The sequence below is a fragment of the Euwallacea fornicatus genome, chromosome 5 (assembly GCF_040115645.1).
Source record: "Euwallacea fornicatus isolate EFF26 chromosome 5, ASM4011564v1, whole genome shotgun sequence".
Taxonomy (NCBI): domain Eukaryota; kingdom Metazoa; phylum Arthropoda; class Insecta; order Coleoptera; family Curculionidae; genus Euwallacea; species Euwallacea fornicatus.
In genome coordinates this window covers 1,703,408-1,731,246 of record NC_089545.1, presented here as the reverse complement: position 1 = coordinate 1,731,246, position 27,839 = coordinate 1,703,408, and the positions used below count along the sequence as shown (strand labels likewise).

General features: G+C 36.7%; 1 protein-coding gene across 3 annotated transcripts in view; it reads right to left on the bottom strand.

The window, feature by feature from the left end:
* LOC136339129 (tachykinin-like peptides receptor 99D) overlaps positions 1–27,839 on the bottom strand; it is a 69,617-nt gene that overhangs the window by 27,364 nt on the left and 14,414 nt on the right. The window contains exon 1 of one of the 3 annotated variants that reach the window (XM_066282122.1): positions 22,011–22,092. The exons of the other annotated variants lie outside the window; for them this stretch is intronic. The gene's annotated coding sequence lies outside the window, so the exon portion shown is untranslated. Of the gene's footprint in view, positions 1–22,010; positions 22,093–27,839 lie in introns of those variants that run through there. 3 annotated transcript variants of the gene reach the window in all.

Genomic DNA, 27,839 nt, shown 5'->3' with positions numbered 1-27,839 from the left:
TTCATGGAAACCTCTGTGGCGGGTAAACAAATTGGCGTCGCGACGCTTCTGACATGAAGGCTCGGATTTACCACTATTGTAGGGCGTTGCAAACTGTCGCCGCAGAAGTTTTTTTAAATCTCCGGTGGGTTTTTTTGTGATGCCGTTACATTGAAAGCTGAGAAAGTTTTGTTTCACTCATGAAATTTTGTCGAGACTTTGCAGAGGAGCGCCAAAACTACACTACTCAAAATTTTTACGTGATAAGATACATACGGGCGTTCGAGGTTTTGATCGGTTGTCTCGGGTCCCATCAGAAGTTATTCGTTAGGAAAATAGATTATCTGCGTGAAAAACCAGCTGAGCCCATATTAACACACGGACTCATTCAAAATTCAAAATAGCAGCTTCTCATCATTCTAAGGGCTCTAAGGTTCACTTACACCGCTGTAAATGTTTCAAACAAGCCAAACTACATGTTTCCTCTCTTCACGCGAAATGGAACTCTGATGTGATTAAGACTCGTACAACCTATTGCCAGTAATATACCTCGCGGCTCTAAATTGTCCCCATTCCCGTTTTAATTTTTTTAAAAGCTTTTGGGGGAGGATGATCTAGAGCCGCACGGTATAAATGATTAACATATTCATCGCTACTTCCACCCTTGTCGAATACTCTTCAGGGGACTAAAAGTTGATTCTGTTCGGTACATATTATAAGTTTCTGGTTCGCGTTGAAAAATTGTGAAAGGGTAGGCCATATATCATAAAAGACTATCGCTTGGAATTATTCTACTAAAATAGAGATGAATTATAGCTAGCGCGAGTATTATTAAGCACTGATAATCTCTTTTAAATTGTTATTTTGTCGGGGGTCAAATAATAAATAATATACATTATAGCTACATGAAATCGTTTAGTATGCAGGGAAGGTTTAAGTCAAGATTTGAATTCCATAATCAGTTTCTAGAATCGTTTGTGAGACCTAATGAGGCCAAATCGAGCATTTTGTCACACCTCACTTCAAATCGTTACGCAGAATTATTAGACAGATCGATGATAGTTGAGAAACTATCATTAAAACAGAGCAACCTAAATGCCTTTATTCTCGACATTTATCTGATTATTGCAGTCACCTTCCTCCCCAATATCTTCTTCCTCTAAACCACTTGAATCATCAGCATTTAACAACTCGTTAATTTCTGGATCGTTACGGTTACGGATATTCAACAGCTCTCCGTCCTTGCGAGGCATGTGAGAGGGCAAACCCATATCGATATTTTACGCCAATATGCAACTCTCAAAGTGCTCAATATAAGCTAAAACATTTGAAATAGCAAATTGAGTAGAAAACGGTAATTCGAACCTGAACGTGCGTCACCTCCATAAGTGTAGGGATTTCACAGTATACGAGTTATGTCTTATATAATTTAGGATGTATTTTATAAGATGGAAAAGAGGTGGAATTTAAATGTGGTACACATAGACAAAGGTAAATTTCCAAGGAACGAAACCACAAATTCCGGATATGCAGGAAGTGGAAGTTGCTGGATGAAAAGAGAAGGCAGATAAAAATGATTTATAATAGAAAGAGGTCGCCTGCTGACCTTTCAAAGCGGATTAATTTTCTTAAAATCAAAAATAAAATGGACGATCCGCCTCTAACTGATATCTGACTCTAATTCGAATCACCTCGAACTAAGGTGCATCTCGCTGACTTTATTTTTCGCAATCTCTTTCTCTACCATTTTCTGCGATTCACTTTGAGCGCTGAAAAGCGCAAAAATTTAAACACCGAAGTTTTACCCAAAACATTGCCAACAATTAAAAATCAGTATTCGAAAGCGATTTTTCGGAACACAACAAGAAGTCACGTCGTAATTTAGTCCATTTGAAGTCAATTATAAATACTTTCAAGTAAGGCAAGGGCAGGTAAAGCAAGTGATTACTAAAGCTGAGAGAAATTTCCGAGAAAATTGATGTAGACAGCTATATGCGGCTGGCATGAGGTTTCCTTCCAATGGATTCCAAGCGAAATGGATTCTTTTGTACTTAGAAACTAAATTTACAAACTTAGAAACGAAATTTAAGGTCAACATTTTCCGCGATTACATTCAAATTCGTTCATGACAATAAACTTGAAAGATAATAATGCGACGCTAAATGAAAAAAAATAAATAAATAAAATCGAGATAATATTGTTTTGGCAAAAAGTCAAAAACCCGAATGCTCACCAGGATTACTTAACGAATTAATCGATAGCGAGCTTGAATCGAAATCAAACTATAAATTTAAAAATACCCAGAAAAATTCGTGACTTTCTGAATTTTCCACGCCAAACTGCCCGGAAATCCGATAAAACTGGACTGGTTAAATTATCCGACAGTTCGATACTGAATGGCGTCTTCGAATCCATTCAGGTTTGGCGTGAAAATCTTGTTGGCAAATATTTGAAAAAAAATAGGGCTGAAGTTTAGATCCGCAGGTCAACAGAAAATGTTTAATTTTGATATTAATGATCATTTTTTAACTGCCACTTTCAAACCTCATTTTTAATTAAAAACTTTTGCTTTGTCCGTTTTGCAATAATCAATAAATACATATTTCAGTTTTTATGGCAAAGTGAAACAGAGGTTTTCAATATTTAAGGATGTAGATTGGATTCATGATTTGAATGCTTTGCGATAAAGCACACTTGAATTTCAGCTAAATTCGATATATTGTTCTGTAACCCCTTTTTTACGCTACGTTTAATAACTTCCATTGCAATGCAAAAGAGTCACGTGCGTTTCCTTGGAAAGCCATTAAAAAAGCCTTAGCAGCATTTGAATAAAACACCCCGCAGATAACGTCGAAATGACGAGATCTTAATCTTTAAGCTCAAAGAAGTTTGAAAATAAAACACATCCAATCAAAACAAATAGAAAGGAACTAGGGATTTATCTAGTCGAAGCACAGCTTTCACAATTTACAAGTGGCTGCTCAAATCTGAAAATAGCCCAAAGAAAATTAAAGCATGTCAGGCTTCTGAAAGCATGGCAGCTTCTAGGCTGCGTTCGTGAAAGGCGCTTTCAATTTACCCTTTTCATTTCTTTGTATTGAAATGGCCACCTTTCAAAGGAATTCGAAGCTACGATCTCCTCTGATATTTTGAAAATTACTGGTCTTACTGGATACCTATTGCAGAAATTGTATCAATTCACTCTACGCGGGTGGATGTTCGCAGATGATGCCAGCTTTGAGGAGACATTCAAAGGGGGTCCAATATCGCCGTTTAATACGCAATTCCCTCACTTTACGGAACTTTAAATTTATTTATTCTAAAGCAGGTGTTACCCTTCATTGTTTCGTAGTCTGGGGAATCGCTCTCGCAACTAGATGTTGTTGATAATGGCTAATGGTTACTTCAATATTTCAGCCTGATGAGGGCGATAAGTAGAAACGAACGTCGTAACTTTTCATTCCGCTTACGTCTATCCACACGAATCTTTCCACGTTAAGTGTCCAAATTAAGCGGTATTGTGCATTGAAGGGGGCATAAGTCACTTCCAAGTGATTTTTGAAAAGGTGAAGTGCATATCCCTTCCCTCGTGACTTTCGAACAGCCTTTGATTAAAACAATTAACAACCTTTCACGAATCGCCGCCTTAAAATGTCTTGAGGGGGCGCCTGCTCCAGTTGAAAAATTGAGGTCAAGTTCGAATCACATTATATTGTTAATTATCTGCAACGTCTGTATTCCATTCCTCCTCCTCACTCTATTAACGTTAGCTCTAATTTTATTCAACTTGCTGAGTTCTAAATTAAACGAATTCCTGATTCCGAATACCGAAGCGATTGGAAATTTTCGGTCCGACCTAATTGTGGCGGCGGTGCTCCGACTTTAGCCCTTTGTTTTTTGCTTAATAAAAACAGCGTTCGGGCAGTATGGAAATTATATTAAGAATAATAACATATTTAAAGTTTTCTTAAGGAAATTCGGCAAGAAATGCCAGAGTCGGATGACTTTTGAATTAGATTTCGCATGTAAAAACGTATTGTTTTTATAAAGGTATTTTCTTTGCCCTTTTTGATCCGCGCGCGTAACGAACTTAAATTATTTGCTTTGAGCCTTTTTCTTCAAATGTCAGAAATTGGTATTCAATTACGCACGTATGTAATGGAGCTATGTACGTTCGTATCACACATAAAAACAGTTATGTAATAACAGGGATAATAGTGTTCTATTAATTTACCTCAGTTACTAAATTTAATAATACATTTTCCGGTAAATGATGATTTAAAAAAATCTATTGTTCCGAACGAAATACTAGATGTTTAGTTCGAAATTGCCAAATTTTTTCGGCGTATAATGGATAAAAAATCGCCCATTTTTGGAACTTTAAAGTCGCATGGTTCGAAAATTAGTCATTTTTTCAACGATTAATTTTTAACATGTTGACTTCGCCTACCACTTCAAAGCCAAATTAATTTTTTGTTCGAATCATTTTTTCTCTCTCCGACGTCGTCATCACAACCCTCGTCCACGGTCCCCCATTAAGTAATGAAATATATTTTATTCCTCTCGTTTGCGACGTTTCTTCTGTATGGCCACTTCCTATATATTTTTTTACTTCAAGCATAAGTTCTCAAGCCAATTTCCTTGAAAATTATAGAATACTTAAAAAAAAGACTACATTTTGCTTCCTCTTCGACACGATTTGTCCCTAATGAAATTTGAATACCTAAAAAGATATATTTTGAACTGTTTGATTTCCCTTTAGTCGCACAAATTAACGAGGCGTTTTTCCCAGTTTACCTTTGCTTTCAGTTGATTTTCACCGTCACGAGTTCTAAATTTGTTTGCTTTCAGCTGCGAAATCTTAGAATTTTAGCATATAAAACTCTCTTTCGTATTTTCTACATTGTTGCAAACTGCATTATCGTTAAGATTTCGAGAATTACTCCAAACTTTATTTCGGAGAAATGCGTTTTTTACATTTTGAGTGTTTTCACAAGACCTTTCTAGACCACCCTTATACAAGAATCAGGCGATGAGTTGTATTTTTCAGATCAAAATAATCCAGCGAGGGTGGATGTTTAATATAGGTTAATCCGATGTAATTTTTCTCACGAAAGAGGAACTTTTTCGTTGACAACATCGCGTGACGAGCCTTCGTGCAAACATCAAAGAGTGAGTATGATCCAGAAAAGTTCCAGATAGCCGACTTTTAGATGCAAAACCGCTTTTAATCGCAATGAGAGGATCTCTTGTATTTTGCTCTTTATCTAGAGCAGACAGTTAAAAGAGGCCACTAATGGATTGTTTTTGAAACTCTTAGCCGGCGAAAACACTATAAAGCCCCAAAGGTTCGAAAATAATTGCAGATTGGAAGTAATATCTTCGTTTCTCTGCCTTTCATGTTTAATCTATGGCACGTTCGTGCCTCCATAAAACGAGATATAAAAAATAACTTATTTGCCTTTGGGGGGGAAATACTAAAATTGACTTTATGCCCGTATCCGGGAAATGGTGACAAATTTGCATTGGCCTGCGAAGATGAACAAAAATTTGATTTAAATCGCAGAATGCGTGGCTGAGGAGTATACATACCCTCTAACTGGAATTCCCTTTCAAAATAACTTAAGGATCCATATTTATAAACCTTGAATAGTTGATAAGAATATTCTCCAGAGCTTTAGCCCAGATTCTGAGTTAGTGAAGCGAAAATATCGCAGCAGGTTTCTGAAAATTCCTTTTTGACGTCGCGTCGTCCCTCCTTTCCCGACCAACCTTGTCCTAAGTCGGGACAAATCCTTTCGGTCCTAGGGGAATCAGCAAGATTGTACTGTTTTAGTGCAAATCTCGATAAATAAAATCCTTCAGCATAATTCATCGTAACTGTAAACGTATGGATGAGGCAAGGGAAAGTTTTCAGTGAAACTTCATTAAGGGAACATCTGCTGGCTTTTATGTACACTTCATGTTTTGAAATTTTAGTTGTGCAGACTTTTTGTTCTGTTTGCAAAGCGGCTTCGTCCTCAAACTGCGGGTTTTACACGTTGCAGGAACGCCTAATTCCAAGAACGTAAAATGTAGGAAATGCCATTAGAGAACAGAGACTGTGGTCCATAACACCTTTTGCATATGGAAACTATCACAATTTACTTACGAACGGTATTCACCATCAAGCACTGCGCCGAAGTGTGATATCTGTTTCAATATTCCACTTTATTAAATTCGTGCCTATTCGGCAATAATAGATAATAAATTCTATTATGATTTCTGTATTGTTATGCACTGTGCATAGCATCGAATTTGAACGCAAACCATACAGGCAGGCCTAGAATCAAGCAGGGCTTATAGGGATTTCACCAAATCCGAGCGTTTGCACGAATTTGCTGTTTTTAATAATATTTTTTTTTTAACAAAGAGTGAAAATTCAATTTTACTCCAAGGCTACAAACAATACTTTTTGTGCGATCAAAGTGACTAAACTGTCACGAAATCACATTATTGCGTATATCGCAAAACAGCAGATTCATTCGAACTTTTCCGCTTTTTTTTCCCCGGAAATCCCAATCATCCTGTATATCAAAAACTGTCAGCGTTCATATGAGAAAAATCTTGAGTGACCATAAAATTTTTGCAGCAAGAATATGCGGTTGATGTTTGGCCCATTAAGTAGGAACCACGCTGCGCAGGCCCAACAAGGAATCTAGTAAAATCTATTAAAGCAGGTTTATACCGAAAATAAGATGTAAATGGAAAAACAACTTCCATTGTGGATAAAGGCGGCTTTGCATCTAAAAACCGGCCATCTGGAACTTTTATGGATCGTACTTTTATGGCTTGCCATGCTGTGTTGTCTACTAGATAAGCCTTCTATTTTGGGAAAATACATGGGATTAAGCATTATTAGGGAACAACAATTTCCCTGCATTATTTTGGAGTGAAAAGAACTTTCTTTGGAAAAAACTAGGAAAATCCTTTTAAAAGCCGTCCTATAAGGATTTATAAGAACTTTCTAAACACAAATACCAACGCTGCTAAGGAAAGTTTGCCTTAATTCTCGAAATCTTAATGATAATTGAGATTGTAACAGTGCAGATAATAGGAAGGGACGTTTTACGAGGAAGTCCTGCAATCCGGGATTCCTTGGATAACTTTCGAAGAATAAAGACGAATTGGAAGCGCCCTTAAACGAAATATTGTTGGAATTTTGAGGAGGATCTAATAATAAGCCCTGTGTGGGACATCCTGTATGATAAACTCCTTTATGATTCTCTACGGGATGTTATGGAAGCAATCTGTCGGTTAATTGAACAATCGAGTGAAAAACCGTTCCTTAACTACGTAAATTGGCAGAACAATATAGACATGCCTCCGTATTCGAACAGCAAGCATCAAAGCAAACAAACCAAGCAGGCAATATTAATCCCTCAATAAATCTTATTGTGTTTATTGTGCAGTTATTTAGCACTAATAAATGTTTCCTAAAGCGATTATTAATTAACGGAAAACTAAATTGATCCATCAGCCGGAGTGATGCCTTCAATTTGTAACGGGAAAAATTCCAATAAAACCTCTTAAATTGGGAAAACTGTAAGTGTTGCCAAGAAGGGAGCAGGAAATAAATTATTTCTTTACACAGTCTTTAAGCTCCTAAAAAATTGTCTGGGCATTAAGCTGAAAATGGATTTGGTAAATGAACATCGATCCTCGATTAAGTCCATTCGTTCTCTTGCAGAAAATAGGAAATTCTTTTTCTGTCGAAACAATCATGTGCCCTAAAAGTCTTTAGAATACTGAGGCTGTACTCATCAAGGAAACTATCCGGTTGAAAAACGACTTTCACAGTTTTCGTTCGCCTTTCCAAATTGAATTTTGTTTTGGTGAAATGAAACAAAAATTTGTAAATAAATGCATCTCCTTAACGTTCAAATTTCTCCTGGATATCCTCTTTCTTAAATAAACTAAAAATGCTTCTAGAGTAGCGTTCTTCCGGAAACGCTCTCTGGGCCAAATTTTCTTGAACCACCAATCGCGTAATTCGTGCACATTACTGTGGAAAATAGGAAATCCCTGGAGGTGATTTTCCTTCTCGATTTGAGTTTTTAAAGCACATCAAGGTCACTAGGGGGAAATCTCTTTTGTGATGCTTTTGCGGCGAAATAACGTTTCAATCCTGAGAGGTGTTGGAGCGTTATTTCGCTAAGACTGCTTTCAAATGGGAAGCACTGAATCAGTACTAACACTATTAAGGAATTATTATCAGCACCCGCATCTTAATATCTTCAGAAATCAGAACGATCGAGTGTTGGCGTTAATTGGGGACATACCTTGCAGAGTCGAGACATATTAATGACCGCGGTTGACCTAAAGCTGAAAAAGGGCTTCGTCAGACTTTTTAATTTGCATTAAAAACCGCACTAATGAACTTTTACGAGAATTATGTTGATGGGAAAATTGCGCTCCCTTTAAAATCTCAAATAAAACAAAAATTGAACGAGAATAGTACCACGTGACATAGCACTTTTTGAATATATGACTTTCCCACGATTTTGTGACGTAATTAATTTGCTCCACTTGCACACAAAACTTTGTTGTTAAAATTTCTTTTCGAACATTGTTAAGAAATTCTTTCAACGAACAAAATTTACCCCCGGAGTTTTCTTCTATTCCCACGTAATGTGCTTAGATTATGTGCGGAGCAATGCAGGAATGGGTCGTGGGAAGGATTTGATGGACTAGCATTTACCCGATGGAACGTGAAAACTTTGAGTCCTATGGGATTTTTATTAGTTTATCTCAATGCAATTCCAGCATTTAATAGAAAAGTTCCGAATAATTCTATGAAATATCCTTTCCAAATCACAATTTTGTAGTGAATAAATAACTCCGCATTAAAAGTTTGCTTTTGGCAAATGTCTAATTTGGGGAAATTAATCTAGCTTTATGGACTAATCTATGCGGCTTCCGGGAAGTTTGACCATATCTTTAAAGAATGAAAACAAAGGGGCTTTTAATGAACAATGGTCTTTTCGTATTCGCTAACGTCAGTAATGTACAGACTCGCAGAGCAAAACTTGTCACCTGTATACTTCCTCGACTTGGGTAAATGAGGGGTATGTTTTTCTAAAAGACGTTCAGGAATACTAATTAATTTGGAAGTCAAGAGGAAGCAAAATTTCAAGTCTGGTTTTAACTGTGAAACGAACCTTAAGCTCTGAATAGGAATTATTTTCGAATGAAAATGCATGGATGGTTATTTCAACTGTAAATGATCGTTCGGAAAAACGAAATTTGTAATTAGCATAATTATTGCTATCGCAAAAGTTGATCAAGCGTCTTTTCTCCATTAAAACATTATTTTGATTTCTTATTGAAAGGTGGAACCGATAAAGCTAAGGGCGAAACTCGTGTAAGTGAGGAGTTTGCTTGCATCCTGAAATGGAACAATGGGTTCTCAACGATGCCGATCGTAGACCATCAAAACCAGCATATTAGGAGAAATTATTGGACTTCAATAAATACTACTGGGTAAATTTAATAATATCGGAACGCACGTGTAAGTTTGCTTATTCAGTTCAGGTTTAGTCTCACATTGCTGGCAAAATATATTTTCAGTGAAGGTGGCTGCTAATAATAATACTTAAGTTACCTTATTACTTCGACAAATAGATTCACGCTATATCTAACTCCGTAGCAAGAGCTTGCTCTTAAATAACACATGGAAGGCATCCTGTATTAAACTATACCTTTTCCAGTCTGACGTCATTTTCGAAATTTCTCGGATCTGGGAACGGTGGGAGTATTTAATTTTACACTCTAAATCATGACTTAAATGCCCTTTCGATTGAAGAAGAATCTTTCTTACAATGCTAATACGAAAATTCCCGTTTAACAAAACCATTTTGGCTTATCCTTGTCGCGTCACGTTGTTAGGAAAAATGTGAAACTTCCATCAAGACAACCCCAGAGAATAAATACTCGCCTTTTTACTACTGAAACCCCAAGAGTTTTTAACAACGATTTTTTTGGAGGCGCCAGAGAATGCTTCAATAATGAATATGACTTCACAATCTTTAATCATTCTAAGTTTTGAAGTAGTTCGCGATACTTTGAATAAGTCCGATTCCGTTTGTTCGAAACCCGTGGTTCTCCAGAAAAGCACCATATTTCCTACGGAAAGAAAACAGTAAAGGGGAGAAACGTGACCGACAATTATGCATTGAAAAAACAATGAATTGCGAAAATTGTTGTTAAATATCTGTGAGTCGCGAATAAGCTCAGCTTGCGGTGTGTTGGGATTTGGAAAATGTGATTTTTTGCTGCTGCGTTTTTATGTGAGGTATATGCGAAAACCACATAGTGGTGGTAAGGTTGCAACATCACCTAAACCTTTTTGTTAAAACATTTACTAGCAATAAATTTATTTTATATGAGTTATTGGTAAAAACGAGCGATCCTGATTTAATTATAGTACTCATGAGAGTTTCTCCTAAACACAGCGAAAAAGAAATTTATTGTGCCATATATTTTTGAGGCATCTGTGAAGGTATAACCTAGATTTATTGCGAAATCTAGTAGTTCAGCACTGGAATAAAGAGGTTTAAATTGAAAAATATCACTCTTAAAAGCCCACGTCGAAAGTAAATAAATAGCAGCAACATTTCAAAGTGGGTAATGGGTAAGAAAGTTTTAGAAACCTATAAAAATTTCAGGCACAAGTTAAATTGGTTGATTTTATAAACTGTTTGGCTCGATGGCCGCAATATATCTTTTGGAAACGCATTTGTGGCAAAAACGAAATTGGGTGAATCTAAGTTTTATAAGCATTTATCCTGTTGCTACCAGGAAACCAAGGAAAAAAACAGAAAATTTTTAGAAAATTGATATATATCAAGTTTCTATAAAAACGCTTTGAAACGTGCGTAGAGTGCAGGATTGGGGTGCTCATTACAGCATATCTGTATAATCTGAAATGCAATATAATAGTGTATTAAGAGCTGAGTAACATTCTCAAGAGATAATCTAAATTACGTTCTACCATGTGAATTATTACATGTAGATTAGTGATTCATTCCTGTAATTTAAGGAGGGGAGATTAAGGAAATTGAGTATTTCCCCAGAAATTTAATTTATGCTGCGTACACTTTAAATACTCAAAAGCCTTTAGAATTCATTGAATGATGTAAACGTTTCTAATATCATGAATAAAAGGCAGAGAACAGGAAATTACATATTTTTCTGTCTGAATTCTCTCGCATTTCCCGGTTGCCGTCATGTGACTGAGTAAAAATATAGGTATATGCATGACTATACCAATTTCCTATGCCATGAAATACTCCGCGCTATGTATGCAAATTTCCTGCTTTCTTTTCTCACATCAAACAGCAGAACACTTCTATGAAAGAGGGCAAATCTAAAATCTGACTATTTGGAAGGAAAGAGATCGAGTAGTTATTAATCCTTTAAGCCACAATTAAGCATAAGGAGGCAAATTCAAAAGAATTTAAATTGTTTTGAAGCGTGCGAAGCTGCTTCTGATCGAAGCAACGCAGCGACTTGGAATTCTCATTAAGGGTTAGTTATTTCACCCTTTGTTATCTCGGGGCGACAGCCCCTATCGCACTCTTAAAGGGATTTTCGCCATTGTTCATTATTCCCCATGAAATTATGATCAAAAGCGTCCGCTTCATTTAAAATTTGAAGCGGAAGGCTGCGATTTTTAGGTACCATTATCAGAGGCAATATAGAATAGAAAGTATATTTTCACTCTGCCATCATAATTAATCATAGTTAAATCCAAAATTCTGACTTACAATGCTTGAGGTGAGTCCCGTTAAAGTGGTTAATTACTGGAAAGTTTCCTAGACTTCCGTACTAAGTTTTCTATAAATCTTGATTCTGAACTTGTGTTAAAGTTAGTTATCGCAGCCCAAGTAATATGCAAGTGCCGCATGCAGTAGTTACCTATTTTAAGCTTCTGTATTCCACAGTTCTTAGGCAATATTCTACTGAGAATTTCGTTCTTCACCTGGTCAGCACTAAAAATCAATTGCTTCATTGCCGACGTATAATTATTTCTAAGTTAAATTTATGACAAATTTCGCAAATCAAGAAACTCAATAAACGTACCATTTGACTCATGAATTTCCCTTGCGAATGGCATTTCTGCATCGAAAATTACCTATTAGTTTTAGATCAATATGCACTCACGCAATCTGGGTCAGAAAAAAACACGAGTACTTTTTTCACCTCAAATTACGTTGCTGAAATTAATAAATAATTTTCGATGCATTTGTTGCGTTAAATATAAATGTAAACTTCACTGCAGAGCAGTTCTTTATGAGAGAAATTTAATATTTTTGGAGGCAAATTTTCTAAAATTTGTAAATTGAGCGCAATTATGAAGCCTCTGAATCAATTCGACAAAAATTGTACGTGTAACATCAAATCACGAAATTTAGTTACCATTTCATTAAGTTAGGTTCGTTACGTTTCAAAATCTGAACAGATTTTACCGCTGAATAAAATACAGTATTTCCCGGACAAATCCCAAACTTAGTAAATGAACGTATTAAAGGAATTCATCATTTTCAAATTTCCCAGCGAGAAATTTTAGAATGTAACTTATTAAAAAATAGTGGAAATAAAACGCACAGACAATCTCGTATGGCACTTTCAGGTCATTGCTTACGTCGCAACATTTTTTATCGCGCTCCTCACCAAAAAAATTAATTATCTCTACAGGCGAGGTACGCTGAACGCTGTACTTACAGAAGATTTATCAGTAAAAGACATAAAGCGTTTTTCTACGGCCAAAAACTCCTTCTTTAGCTGAAAATATCGTTTTCATTTCTAGAAATAGAACTCTTCCGTAACGCTGACTTCCATGGCTGGAAATATCAGCTTAAGCCGATAGGTGATCATAGTTCCCCATTCGTGGAGTATGTTTGGACGTATGCGAACAGTCTATTTGAAAAGGTCAAACTGGATGACAGTGGCTGAGCCATGACATGAAGCGAAATGACAAATGACGCAAACTGAATGTTATGTAATCCATCTCTGTCTGTTCGACAAGCGTCAAATAGAAGTACGATACAGTGCTGTTCTAATTATCCTGCGATGAAATTGAATATTACTGTGTTTTACTTATTTTGTGTATACTGGTCTAGCGACAATAAAATTCCGTAGCGTCAAAGCACTGAGTGCCAGAGCTGTTGACGATCCGAATAATAATTAAATTGTTTAATAATTTAATTACCGTTTGTATCATGCGCGACCATAGGGAACGCACAGTGTTTTCCTCGTCCAATATCATTTTCTATGATTCGAAAAGGGGATTAAATCCGCATTCAAAAATCAACCATATGTCGCGCTTTATGATCCCCATCGCTGCCTCATATCATGTTTTTATTGAAACTTTTCAATTTATCTTATAATGAGTGACTGCGAAACACCCGAAGACCACTCTCCACCCGGTGACTTGAAGAGTAATAGTACCTAAACACAGTAAACAACATCCCGACTAAAAATCCACCAAATTAATGAATAGCTATTCATCGTGATTAGAAAATGTGTGTCGTTTTGTTGGAATCCGGTCAAACTTTCAAAAGGTCGGTATATATCCAGAACATTTTCCAAAGTTCTGGCAAAACGTTTCACATCAAAGCTGCATTTAGTAATTTATGTCTCTACATTCGAAACCAGGGTTGGAGCGGTCATTAATAACGTGGGAAAGCGGATACGGAAAAACACTAAAAATAAAGCCGAAATATCAGTTTGCAAACTTTTCGTCAACATCTGACACAGTCATAATTAGCCGAGTCCTCAGGAATCTCGGAAAAATATTTACATAAACCTAAAGGTGTCAAGGTCAACACCTTTCCGATGCACGAGCCTCCCTTTGGCCCATCATTCTTCATACTTGTTCAGAAAGCCGTCATGAAATCCTCCCAAGGGAGTTGTTTTTCCATTTGTATGAGCCCAGCAAACGGTCATCAGTCAACAGCAAATAGAGTGTCACTGCGGTCCGACCTGCCCCATTTCTTCCATCTTATATAGTGCGACCTCAGCGTAATGCAGAGTTAATGGTCTTTACAGGAACATGATGGTTTATTTAGCACAACATTTTGCATTACGTGTATGTGCAGATCTCTTTGCGTGGGCCAATCGGTTAATGGCATTTGGAGTCAACAAGAAAAAAATTGATAAAGCGTTTTTGAGGCTTTGGCCATGGCATGTTCGGTCTCAAAGGGAATACACGTGCAGGGAATGAAGGTAACACGACATTAACAAACATAAAAGAAATAGCCCTGGGATGCAGGACGCCTAATGGAATCGCTCAATTGCGATTCCACATGCAGTCACTCAGGTGAAACTGATATTTCGCCGAAATTTAAATTCTTATGGTTTGCTTTTGGTAATGGCGCAGAACAGAACTTTACTTAGGCATAGTTTGTATCTAATTTGGAGACAGTGGGAGTGAGCCATTAATGCTAAATAAGGACCGTAAATTTTCTTTGCCGATTTGCCATTGGCTACATCAAGATTCCCCATGAATAAAGGTGAACGAGGAGGCGATTCCTGGTATCATTTTAAATTCAGACCAGCACCTGTCCTGGCAGTGGTGCTTCAAAGCCGCAGGGACTTAAGCTCTTAATTAAAAAAAACGCAAATTACTGCAAAAAAAATAGTGATTAGTCAGGTCGAATTGAAAATATATTTCTAACGCAAACTGGCTATTTTGAATTGAGATAATGATCGACCAGGGGGTTCATGGATTAAATCGTTTATTTTTCACTCAACCACTGTGCGTCATATACATTACCACGTGCCACTTTAACCGCATTTAAGGTAAAATTTGTGGACGTGGATACCAAGCAGCAAATTCGCTTCTGTTATTCCATTTTGGGTGAGCGGAAGTTTGATTTCTTGGACGGCTCAAAGAGCACCTACACCTGCAACATCTAAAAATAATTTTCTCGTCTGTGTAAACTTCAGGACGAGACTTCTATAAAATCTCAAAATCACTTCAAACTGGATCCCAATCGAATTTCCGACAAAATCTCGAGAATCTTCAAATTCAATTGGACGTCGAGCACTGCTCTGGATCCTTGAATCTCCTAAAGTAATTAGCTTATTGGAAATTTGCTTGAAACTTTCTGGCTGGCATTATGTGTTCTCAATCTGACGAGAGGTTTTTGTCGCGACTAAATCTCGAATGGCTAAGACACATGCGAGAACTTTAAATAGAAAAAGAGGTAGGTTTCGCTCGTGTAATAAAGCTGCCTCGGGACATCCTGAAGATAACTAACAGAGTTAAGTCCATTCTCTGTCCACTGCTTCTTGCAGCAATTTGTTTTATCGGTCAACAAAAAAAAACAGTTAGTCAGCAGTTTCAGCTATTTACGGGGAAATCGGATTTTTGTATCAGACCAGTTCACGTATCGTAAAATGGCCTGCATGCACGCGAAAATGCCTTTTCAATAAACGGGGGCTCTCTCGAGCAAGATGCTTATCTCAAGCTAAACTCGTCTCGGTAATGTTAACAGGAATAATTATAATTTTAGCCCTGAAATGGATCTACTAGTATCACGCGAAAAGCCCCTTGCCAGGGCAATAAATTCCCACTATATCCTCATGCGGTGCACACAGACTGCAAAAACGATATTGAGCCAACTCCTCAGCAGATCCTCTACTTTACTATTCGATGAAGGTTTATGTGTCAACGATCCGAAAAAAAGTGATCGCCCTCCCAATTGAGGGATTTTTATTACACCCTTTTCAGTGCCAAATGTCTCGATTTCGTGTCGAACTTACGTAGGTCTTTTTTACCATTCCTGGCACGGTGCTTTCATGTATAAGTTGGCGCAAATGGAATATTGGAATAGCGTGTGTGGAACGACGAAAGGATGAAATCTATTGATAGTTGGCCTATTTTCTTGAGAGAATTCACGAGAACATGTTTCTGAATTGTACGAGTGGATATTTTTTATTGAGGGAACTTCGTTCCCAAGAATGTTTGGTATTTGTGACGCGCACCTGAGACGACCCGAGGTCCTATTCTGTGCTTTCAAATGCTGCATCAGCGTCGACAAACTTTGGCTAAAGGGCTAAAAAGCAAAATTAGCTTTAAGAAGCTTCTCAGGTGATATCTCCACGTGCGGTCGTCTTTTAACCGTACATCGGATACAGACTTACAGGGTCCATCAGATAACGGCAACCACTTTTTAAATCATTTTTCTATCAAACAATGTATCAAGTAAAAATTACGAGGCTAACTTGTTGTCACTTGTTGCTGACTTTGAGCTTTTTTTCTCGCCTCATACAACCCAACCAAACACAATTTTTGTTTTTCAAATGTGACTCTCCAGTTCTTACTTGTTTTATGGAATCTACACTTAGTTGGGCATACAGGTGTGTCAAATTTTATTGGAGATAGATAAGAAGAGTTTTGAGAAAAATATTTTCCTTATTTCATAAGAAAAAATCAATCAGGAAAGCAAAATAACAAAAATACCCCGTGTACGTTTTAAACTCCGAGTAGACAGCATTCCGGAAATTCCAAATTTTTATTTAAAGAAAGCAACACCCCTATTTTGATCGATGAAATGGAGTGGCCAGCCCGGCCCACCTCATTTAAATTCCATTTTTTTTCCTTTTGGCTGTATAAAAAATCCACTTTCTAAGGATCGGCTAGAAAAGGTAGATGACTTGAGGGTTCGTATTGTCGGTGTAATGCAATCGATCAGGCAGGACACGTACATATCTTCACGTGAGGAAATAATTCATCCAAAGAATAGTGTCTGAGTTTGGACATCGACGGAAGACAATTTGAGCAAACGTTTTGAATAATAAATAACAACTAATTCTTGTAAGCAGTAATTTGTTATTTTGCTTTCCATATTGGGGTTAATTAAACAAATAATAATAATAAAAATATTCTCGATTTTTTCCTCATTTAACCCCAATAAAATTGGATATCTGTGTGCGCAAATAAATGTGGCTTTCATAAAACAAGTCAGACATAAAGGATCGCGTTTCAGGAACAAAAGTTGAGCTTGGTCGGACTCTAGTAGGGCAAAAAACGAAAAGTTCAGGCTCATCAGAAAGTGACAACTAATTCGGCTTGGAACTTTCACCTCAAACATTTGTTGATGGAAAAATCATTTAAAAACTTATTGCCATTATTCCATATATTTGACGACCCCAGTGTAGTGCGCGACTATTTCGGAAGCTCGATTCTTACTTATTACATTTAATGTGCTGCATCCAAAGGGATATTCGCATCAGACATAAGACCATTAAAATATAATATTTGGACCAATTTGCTTGTGTGCTTCTTAAAAATTGTCGAATTATAATATTAACTTTAATCATAGGAAATTGGGTCTGTATAATTCGAGCCTTCAAATTTGCCTCAGGGCTTTGCTCAATTCCTATTTGAGATTCGTGGACGAAACGGGCATTAAATTCGATTTATAAAGCATAAAAGACTATATCCTCAGTTACAATAATATTTCCTGAAGCGAACTCTAGCGAGCGATAAATAATTGGAACAGCTGCTGCAAGGGGCAAAATAACGAAATAAAATTTCGTTAAACGTTGAATGGCAATTATGTATTTGTCTTCACAGGTTCTCTGGAAAAAAGTAAATATTGATTTTAGGCCTCACTTCAGTGAAAAAATACGTCCATATAAATTATAGGCTTACAGGCCTCCTATAATAAAAAGAAAGTACAGGTAAAAATCTGTTCTTGCCTGTATCGAATTTATAAACCGGTTCGTGAATATTTATGCTCAGAAAACGTAATAAATCGCATCTCCTATGAAGTTGCAAAAACATTGCCGTTTGGAGCCAGTAGTGTTTGCTTTGATAGCTCAGCACCTGCTTTTTGTAATGTTCATTTCTGAAATATTTTAGAATTTAATTGCTCTTTACCTGGATTTAAGTCGCTTCTATAAATTGAGGTGTTTACTCGAACATTTAATTTGCTACTTTTAATTTAGATCGGGAAATTTTAAGGCAACGCCTAGAGAACTTTTTAACAATTCGAGTCGTTGAACAGAATGCTGAGAAATTGGGGAGAGAAACTTATAGATGAAGTTAAAAAATACTTTTACACTCGCGTTTTTCATCATTTTTAATCACGACCGCAAAATAAGCCGATGTCTGTGTCTTTTACGTGAGATTGCTTCAACGCGTACCCTTTTCCAAGGCTTCGAAACCGGATTGAAGATAATTTATCATCAAATTTCAAACTTCCGATGGCATTTAGTAACTTGTAAGTTTTTAGCCACAATATCCCGTTAAACTTCTTTCTAGTTTCTTGTGGCGTTACATAGCAACAGCTTGCACGTGCAATAATTCAGTGCTCGAATAAAATTAAGTAGATTATTAATTAATTTCCTTCAATTTACTCTTTATTTTAACACATTTCCTCAATTACCACGGAATAAACGTCAATCGTTAAAAGGAGCGGGTGTTGAAATATCGGAGACACGTCTGGGATAAATTTATCCCTCTGTCAGATGATCGTCGGGAACTAAGAAATCGGTAAATCCACAAGCAACAATTTTTTTAATTAAAAATCTTTCAAAACATTTTTGGTATATGTAATTCTTCGAAAATTGTTATGGTTTTATTGAGAAAGCTGGATAAAGACAGTTTTAAAAATTTTATATGGTGCAAGAAAAACTTCTCCATTAGGGCTTATAAACGAAAAGGTCGAATCAACCTATAGGCAAAGTGAGATTACGAAATACTTCTTCCTTTTTAGCACCTTCGTCACATCCAGCACGCCTAATGGCATACTCGGAAGCTAAAACGAATTGATTTGCTCTCTATCCATGAAATTCATATGGAAATGTGATTCGGAAAGAACGAAAAAGCCGGAAACCGTGTCGTTCGCGTCCATTTCCCGGCGGGTTTCCCCGATTTGTCATTTGCTAAACAATTTCAAAGCGACCATTAGCATATTTTCATTATTAGTACAAGGTATTTTTCTCTATCCAATAAACAAATAGTAGTAGGAGCAATTAGTTAAATTGGCAATGATAAAATGGAATTACGTTAGGTCCGCGCGTGGGTAAACAGGAAGTAATAGGACCATTATCGCACAATTACTATCTCTCCGGAAGTAACGCCCAATGTGCTTGCTTTGAGAACTGATCTACATCTAAATCTATGGGATATTTTTATTGTCGTGACTGTAGTATTAGTTTAATTACAATGGGAGTTCTACATAACATTGAGCTAATCAACAAGGGCAACAAAGTATTAATTTCAATTTTCAACAGACATCAAATTCAACTTTCAAACAGCACTCCCATTAGAGAGCTGGAAATGAGCCAAAAAGGCGACAATTTTGGCGCAAACGTTCCGGCGTTTTTTTGAAATTTATCCAATAGAATTTCAATTTTTTTTTTGTTTTTTCTTTACGAACCCCACTCGCATTTCAAATAAAAATATCACAGGTACATATGTTGTTTTAATTACAATGCCCTATTTTTGAGTGTTTTCTAGCTGTAATTTCGAGTTTTGTGCTGAATAATTCCGAGTTCAGACACAGCAAATATGAGTTTTCGAATAACAAACACAGTCATTATTAGATTGTAGAAACCTTCGAGACGCCTAACTGTCAATTTAAACTTATGCAGTTTCTTTAATTTATTAAAAACTTTTTTAATTACTTACCAAGCAAGCATCTAGTTTGCTCAGTCAGAAAACGCGTTAACAAGGAAACTTTAATTTTTCCAAAATATTTTTCCATAGCGAGTCTTTAATCCATCGTTATCAGTGACTCTGTAGAGGAGGCAAGAGGTTTTTTAATTTTAGCTTCCTCGTAATATTACGTTTTTTATTATACGTGTGGCTTTTTATACTGAACCATCTTAGGGTGATATTAACATCTTCAAAGTTATAAAGTAAAAATCCAAGAGGCGTCAATTTGAAGGAAAATATTCGTTGGAGAAAACCTGATGGACTTTCGAGAAGTGAGAAAAATAAAAACATACATCTGACACAAAACATATTTAACTATTTCATTCAGAACTTGCGACCGCGAAACTCCATGGAAGTGAAGTGAATTATGCGCATTTGCAGTTTATCATTTATTCATTGGACTTTAATAGCTTAATCTGTTGTTACTTTTGCTTCGGCACAATTATTCAGCATATTTTCCGCAGGTATGATAAAACGAAAGACATTCGCATCACTCGACTTCCCCCGCTCTTTTGTGAAACTTAGCCCAATCTTCAAGAGCAACTTAGATCCTTTAGATCAAAATCTATGCGATTCATTCCAATTTACAGAATTAAAATTACTTTGACCTTCTCCACAATCAACACAGGCAGCTTTTGCACCAGGCAAAATTACCTGAATCGCTCTAATTTTTTGCTGTCCATTTTTCGGAGACACCCCGTATACGGGGTTTTAAGTTCTAAAGTTCCTCCTGAAAAACGTTTTTCACCCGCTCTTTCTTAGGATTATAATTAGCTCTTATACATAATTAGACGCTCAATCATCAAGCACTTCCGTTACATTCTTGCCTTTAAATGCCACGCAAAAAACTAATCAATTCGTCCCTAGAGGCTTTCTTTTTCCCATTCCACATACCATCCAAACCTCATTCAAATTTAATATGTTGTTATTGCTGGCACGGCAGGTTAAGACGCCTCTGGGGGATCTCGTTTTTAATTTTTTTTCTTCATACAGCAATATAGAATAATAACCGCAAGGGGGCAGATTTGTTAAAAAATACATGTACGTTGCCTGCCTCCGAAATCCAGAGCTGACGTATTCCTATCATAACTCAGCGTAACAAGCCTTGTTAGAGCAACAAAAGGAATGATAATGTATACCTACGGGGCAAGCCAGTTTTTGCTCCAGGGATTTCAAGTCAAAATCATCTCATTTAATTAAGACACATACAAAAACATTTTACTTTTCGCCTTATAATCGGTGCTACTGACTTTGACTGAGGAAGTGATAAACTCGCACAATGTAACCATGCATGACATAAAAACAGAATGAACGATCATTGTCCGCGCTTTTGAAGATGAGAAATTGTAGATCGAATAACATATTAATAACTATACCTATAAATTGGTTACACGAGAAGCCGAATCCACATTTTTCAATTATCATTTATCGAATCGATAGGGATGAATTGAAGGGTCATGTCATAGAATCTGATTCAATAACATCTAACTTTGTTTCGTAGTAAAACCGGATAGCGAAAGCAAATCGAGGAATATCGCAAAATAAACAAGAAAGGGGCATTGGGATGTCTTCAGAGCTAATCTTATCAATTTCGTCAATGTTGAGTTTCTTCCGACGTTCAGGTCCACTCAGAAGGTAACGATATTTGCTCAATTTTTTCATGAAAAGGATGAGTTGAGAGTTCGCCGCGCTTTTCACTTGAATGACATCGGTGACATGTATTCATAGCGTGCGCAAATATTTACTCAACGCCCGTTTACAGAATTTTTAGACTGGAGTGTTTTATTCTATAAACTTGTTTTATCTGTAGTAAATGTAAATGTTTTGAGCCATGTGACTAAACTGCGTCCAATATACAATTTATAACATATCATCACGGAGATATTTCAGGGAGCGATAGAACTGCGCAGAGTAATAAAAAAAATGCTAATGGGTCCATGGACAAAAAACGCACCATTATCAATGTATAACGCGGCAAAATTTCAGATTTTTCCTCGGACCATTTCAAGGGTTCGTATAATTTCGTTTTCGTCATTAAAAAAGTCATATAGCCCCTGATCCGATAATGTAAATCTTACTAAAGTAAAAACGGATTTGCCAAAAATAATCCCTGTCAAATCCATTAATTTAAAGCAGGAATTCTTGGCCACTTTCATTCTCTATTTTTTGCTAACATTGATTGAAACGGTTAATTATAAATTCGATAGTTTTCTTAAGGTTCCAGAAAGAAGCAACAGGCATCGCTGCGCTGCGAATTTAAATTTCCTGAGGAATAGTTGAAATAGTTAATTTAAATTTCCGGGGAAAAGCAACTCACCGCGAACTGAAAAGCTTCTCCAAATACCAAGGAATCCTCGATTTTTTTTCTTCCAAATTCATAAGTACAGAACACAGCTTTTTGGTCATTTGCATAATCTACTTGCGTCTCACAAATGGTTCGAGCCACGTAGCTTTTCACACACACGTCCCAGACTTCGTATCGGCAGCGATGCCACACCTTTTCACAATCAATATGTAGCAGGAACAATATCGATAATAAATAACCAGGAACTCTATTTTAATTCTCAAAAAACACATTTTTACTACAAAAGATGATGAACAAAGAACACATCGGTTTAAAACACCAAATTATACCAAAACTTCAACAAATTAAACGGCAACCGTGCAAATAAATAAGGTTACTTTTAGACGCTCGAATGTATCTCTATTCTTTTCTAACATATTAAATTTATGCGACTTGTCATTTTACGTAAAGCGGCTCTCAATTATTACGTTTTGTGACGCGAACCAAAAATTACGTAATTTTAACCATAGAGTAAAATCATGACCTAAAATCGACAGTTTCGCTGGAAGCTCTTAGAGCAAGTAGCAGCTCATTTGCACGATGCTCAACCCGCTAAGAAGTCATCCAGACCATATTCCAAACGTGTACATTTCGATTTGAAAAGATCGCTCCTGAAGCTTAATGTAACTACAGTGACTCCATTTTCTCAACATTTTCTCCTCATCTTCTCGCATGGCTTGCCCAATCTTCGTTGGCGCAGTCAACTAACCAGTATTGGAACGGACATGCCAGGACCAGCGTTACACTCAAACAAATCCATCTTATTTAGATGAAAACTCATTCCTGGAAAATAAAATCCCATTCCCGGATTATCCTAGATGGCCAAACAGAGTTTGCATTCAGATGCCTGTCGTTCCTAATCAACCAGTTCCAGTTCGCATGCGAATAGATCTATTTGGGATACTTTCCTATCTCCTGGTGACTCTTTGGACTTTGCCTATTGAATTTTACGGGAGCAAATTGGCAGAATTAACTCACTAAAAATTCATAAGGGTCTTTATAGATATTCACATTTTGGCTAAACGATCAAAGCCTTTTTATACCCAATAAAGTATGTGCTGTGAATTGCCTCCTATAACATGCAAATTTAAAGCCATTGTGTAAAGCTTTATTACCGTTATAAGGGTTTTGATGGCAATTCCGTGTCACGTAGTTATTAAGGTTTTATTTAAGTGTAGCTAAGATTTATTAACTGGAAGTAAACGAAGGTTAAATTATTCATTACCTCATAATAATTTTTCCTGCTGACTTATTTGAGATCGACGACACTTTTGCGTCGGTTTTGAAATATGCAACACTGTGCGGTCATGCCTCGTAAAGGATAATGTTGCCATAAATGCGATCTTACAGCCTAGTAAAATTATTGCAGGTTCAGTTTTAGGTTCTATTTTCGTTGCTAAATTAACTCTTTATTTTGAGCAGGGCGAGGCCTTACTAAATTGAAAATATGATATTTTGTACACTGGATTAAGCTAGAAACTTATGTTAGAAAAATATTATAGTAAATTAATATTGTTCAAGAAAATTAATTACCGGCTTTCGTCGGCAAAAAATTAGCTATAAGCAAAATTTATAATCCCTGTACAGGATGGTCTAAACTCGAAACTCACCGTTGGGGTTTCAGCTACACTATAACAATTTCGGCTTGGTCGTAGCTAAGTTTCTCAATTAATTACTCAACAGGCTCATTGAAATTAAAATAATTTCCAGTGTTTTCTGCAATATCCGGGAAAAACTGAACATTTCGAAATGCATTTTCATTATTTGCTGGTGTCCGGAATTATTGACATTTTGCATCCGCAATTCAAATCAAGTGGGCCAAATCACAAAATCTGCAATTGTTTTTTGATTCAGATTTTTTTATTTTTGCATATAATAAATATTCCAATTTAGATAATGAACATTTCATATTGTAGCGACCAACGAATTCCAGGCCAGGCCGCTACCAGTTTCGAACCAGCTGGCTCTCATTAGACCGCCGTAGGCGCATAGTCTCGTGGAAGGTGTTAGTGACGAGAAGACAAACATAGACAACTGCTCTGAAGGCTACTTGAGATAATAATATTTCGTCCCCAGGAGACACGGGACAGTCCCATGCCGGTTCAATGCCAGTATAAAGCCCTCGGGGTAGTTATTTTGTTTGGTTCCGTCTCAAAGAAACCTCTAGTGAGGCTATTTTCCTACACATCTCTGATTAACTAAAAGGAAACGGCAACGTCCTGACCTGGAATTTGATATCCACTCGAATATCGAACGTTCCTCAGCGTGAGAGTGTAATCTCCGGTGATAACCATCAAGGTTAGAGGAATTTCTTCAATTTCAAGCATGTTCGCAAGAAGTCACAGTATATCAAAACATGTATGGTTTTTCGATCAATTTCAACCGACGTCGTATCTTCTCTGGTTCCCGCGCCCTCACGAACCTAAAATTTGGACCTCGAGTACACAGCAAAATTAGAAATGTTCATCGATTTCGTACAGCATTGAAAACGAATTTTGCCAATTTTCTAATTCAGTGGGGTTTTAATTTCACGCCCTGAACGTTGAATAAAAGGGAGCAGTTAAATTGGGTTTCCGATTTCGCCACTCCGAAACAAACCCTCCGTCTTGAAATTAATTAGTCTAATTATAACTCTTATACAGGGTGTCCGGGTGTCTTGTCGCAGGCATTGCCCACGTAATCTGCAAACAAAACAGTATCAGTTTAACTTGTAAATTGTACTCGAAAAACGCTGCGTTACCTAACGCGGAGTGTTAAAACTAGGGACAAAAATATTTTATGTTCCAGCTGCCTCAGCTTTCAAGCGTCCGTAAAAAGTTACGAGTGATGAAAGAGTTATTGCCCAATCAAGGGATTGAAAATGTATAAACTTGATATCTCAAAAACTGAAGCAGCTGTGAACAATTTTTTTAAGCGAAATTTTGACGTCCTCTAACGTAGTGTTTTTAAAAATACAGTTTGTACTACCGCGAGTTTTTGGTGTGAAACTCTTGCAAAAAAAATTCGGACATCCTGTATATCTTGATTTAGGGCATACCATGTTGATAAAACTTTGTTGGATAATTGGAAGAAAAACGCTTAATTGCTCATTCCTAATTCTATGTCTCAAATTTTAATTTTCATTCATACTAATTGCCCTATTGTTCCTTGGTACACTCCCTTCCATCAACAATTTGGCTACTTCAAATGAAGCAAATTTCATTTGGTTCCAAGAAGAACGAGTACAAACTTTATCGCTCCGAACAATCAATGTGGGAATATATTAATTGTTCAGAAATAATGCTTCTTCATGGTCGGCACGAGCTCTTAATGAAATTTCTTAGCCAGTAAAGTAGGTAGACAATTTCAACCTAATTGTCTATTTAATCTAATAGTTCGCGATTCTATAGAGAGTTATACCCAGAACTTTTTACTCTCCCTCGGCTTCATTGTAGGGTGTAATCAGTTTAGGCCTAGCAGGCAAACAGCAATCCAATTAAATTAAAGAACGTTGATGTGCTGGTGTTCTACACCTGATTCTCTATAATCGTGTTATGTAAGATCGAGGTAGGAAGCTACAATGTTTTACCTGTCAGATAACGGCAAAAATACGAGAGAAATATTGGATTAGGATCTCCGGGTTGGACGTCATTACACGAGAAGAATGGTAACTTTCGGATTTAATTTTGGTGGTGATTAGCTTAGGCCTACGATATCAGTCATCGAAAAGCGTTTTGATGTATGCCATATTACAAAGAAAGGAAATTGAGGGGAAAGTTTTAATTGGCAGGGCCAGATTTAATCCCATTGGCTTCCACGTTTAAATTTTCAATTATTAATTTTCCCCTCTTAGGGTTTCCTCAATCGTTTAAGGCAAAGCGTTATTTAACTTAAACTACCAAGCGTTCCTGGCTTTTATTATTTAATTACTATGTAGGAGGGAGCTTCTTCCAGTATATGATTTTACAACGTAGGTGATTCTTGTTACAAGAAAACTTAAGCAGCAAATGACTAAAAGACAGGGTATCGATACACCGCCAGCAGTGTTAGATATCAACCCTTTCATCCTGATATTTCCCCACATTCAAACTAACTAGGAACATCTAACAGCCTATCTAAAGGCATGATAAATTAATGGTATATTATGACACCGCATATTTTACCTGTCAACCTTCCAGCCTGGATGCCGCGACCCTCTTCCGAATATATCTCCATAATGACAATGATTTTGACCCTGCTCTAATTTGATAATTTCTCTCCAATTCCCTCATGACATAGAGATAGTTTTGGTAACTACGAACGACTGTAGCGGAATATTTGTTACCTGCATTTGGGAAATGATATTTCAGTTTGATGTTAACAATCGCAGTTGATTTTTTATAAATTATAAATTATTAAAAATAAATATTAAAATATTAAAAATCTATTTACTTTCATTTTGTTCAAATACGTTTGAGGATTAAATTTTATCATCCGCACAGAAAAATTAGAGTTTACACTGGCTGCGCCTAATTATTTGAAATATTATTTTAGTCTAATTTAATGAAAATTTTCGTACTTTTGTATAATATACTTAGCTTATATGATTTTTTATAATGCATAGAAACGACAAAACATTTTATTTCAAAAACCAAGTGCCGTTCTAATGCTTTTGTGACTCGGTGAATTTGTTCCAGGTACACTGCTCAAAAGAGGCTAAGAAACAAGCAAACTTTTGGCAACAATCTTTGTGTAGTGACGTTAATTCACAATAAATTCACATAACTTTCCTGATCGACGGTTTTTCTTGAGGGTAGGGGGCAGTGATTAAAAACTTCATCCGGCGCGTCAGACTTGCTAAGACCGGCCCTGTGTCAATGCATGAAGATTAAGTTGAGAAGGATTTTTAGATTTATTCAGTTACTTACTCCGACCGGCAACTGAGTAACTTGGTGCGCTTAAGTCGCGCAGTTAGTGAGCGTTTTATTAATTACATAACAAAAAATTGGAGCGTACAGTTGATTAGGAATACCCCTTTAACCTAAATTACATTCTCCAACTTTCTCTAAAACGAAACAAATCCTCACTTGAGAGGACGAATTGCCTAATAAATTTCTCCAAATAATGGGAAAATATTCCTGGTTTACACCTAGACAAACGGTGTCAAGTAGAACATAAATTTGAAGCACTGCCAAGTGATTTCCCCTGTAGCCCTTTAAATTATTAATCCCGCTCGACAAAATGGCGATAAATCATATTACTTGAGGATTAAATAAACTGAAACAAGCGGCCGATTCATCACTGAAGGCGTGACACGATCGAAGCGGCACAGTTCTGCTATCGGGCCACATCTAAGGACGATTAAACAAATTTGACTGAAATCGATCACAGCTTTATTTATTATGTACGTTGCCGTCCAATAGCCCGAAGGTGAAATATTGCCTTGGCCTGCAAAGTTTCCAGATCTATGACCCATCGAATATCTTTGAGACATGATAGAATCGCCATCTTCGAATTTTTTTACCGAGTCCTCCAAACGCAGATACCACCTTGAGATAGCATGGAGTGGCATGCCCCAGGAGGATATTGATCATTTGTTGGAAAGCGTGCCGTGAAGACTGCATGCTTGCATTACTGTACGAAGCGATGTTACTCGTTATTAAATTTCTAATTAATAAAAGTTGTTTTTTTCTTTACTGAAACTCTGAACATTTCATACTCTTTTATGAAGCATCGTTTTGCCAAAATTATAGGACTTAAGTACTGTTATAACTGGGTGGCTCATTTCATACGAAAGTGGCCGTAATTGTAAGCATGTAAATTGATATCAGAGAAAATGGAACA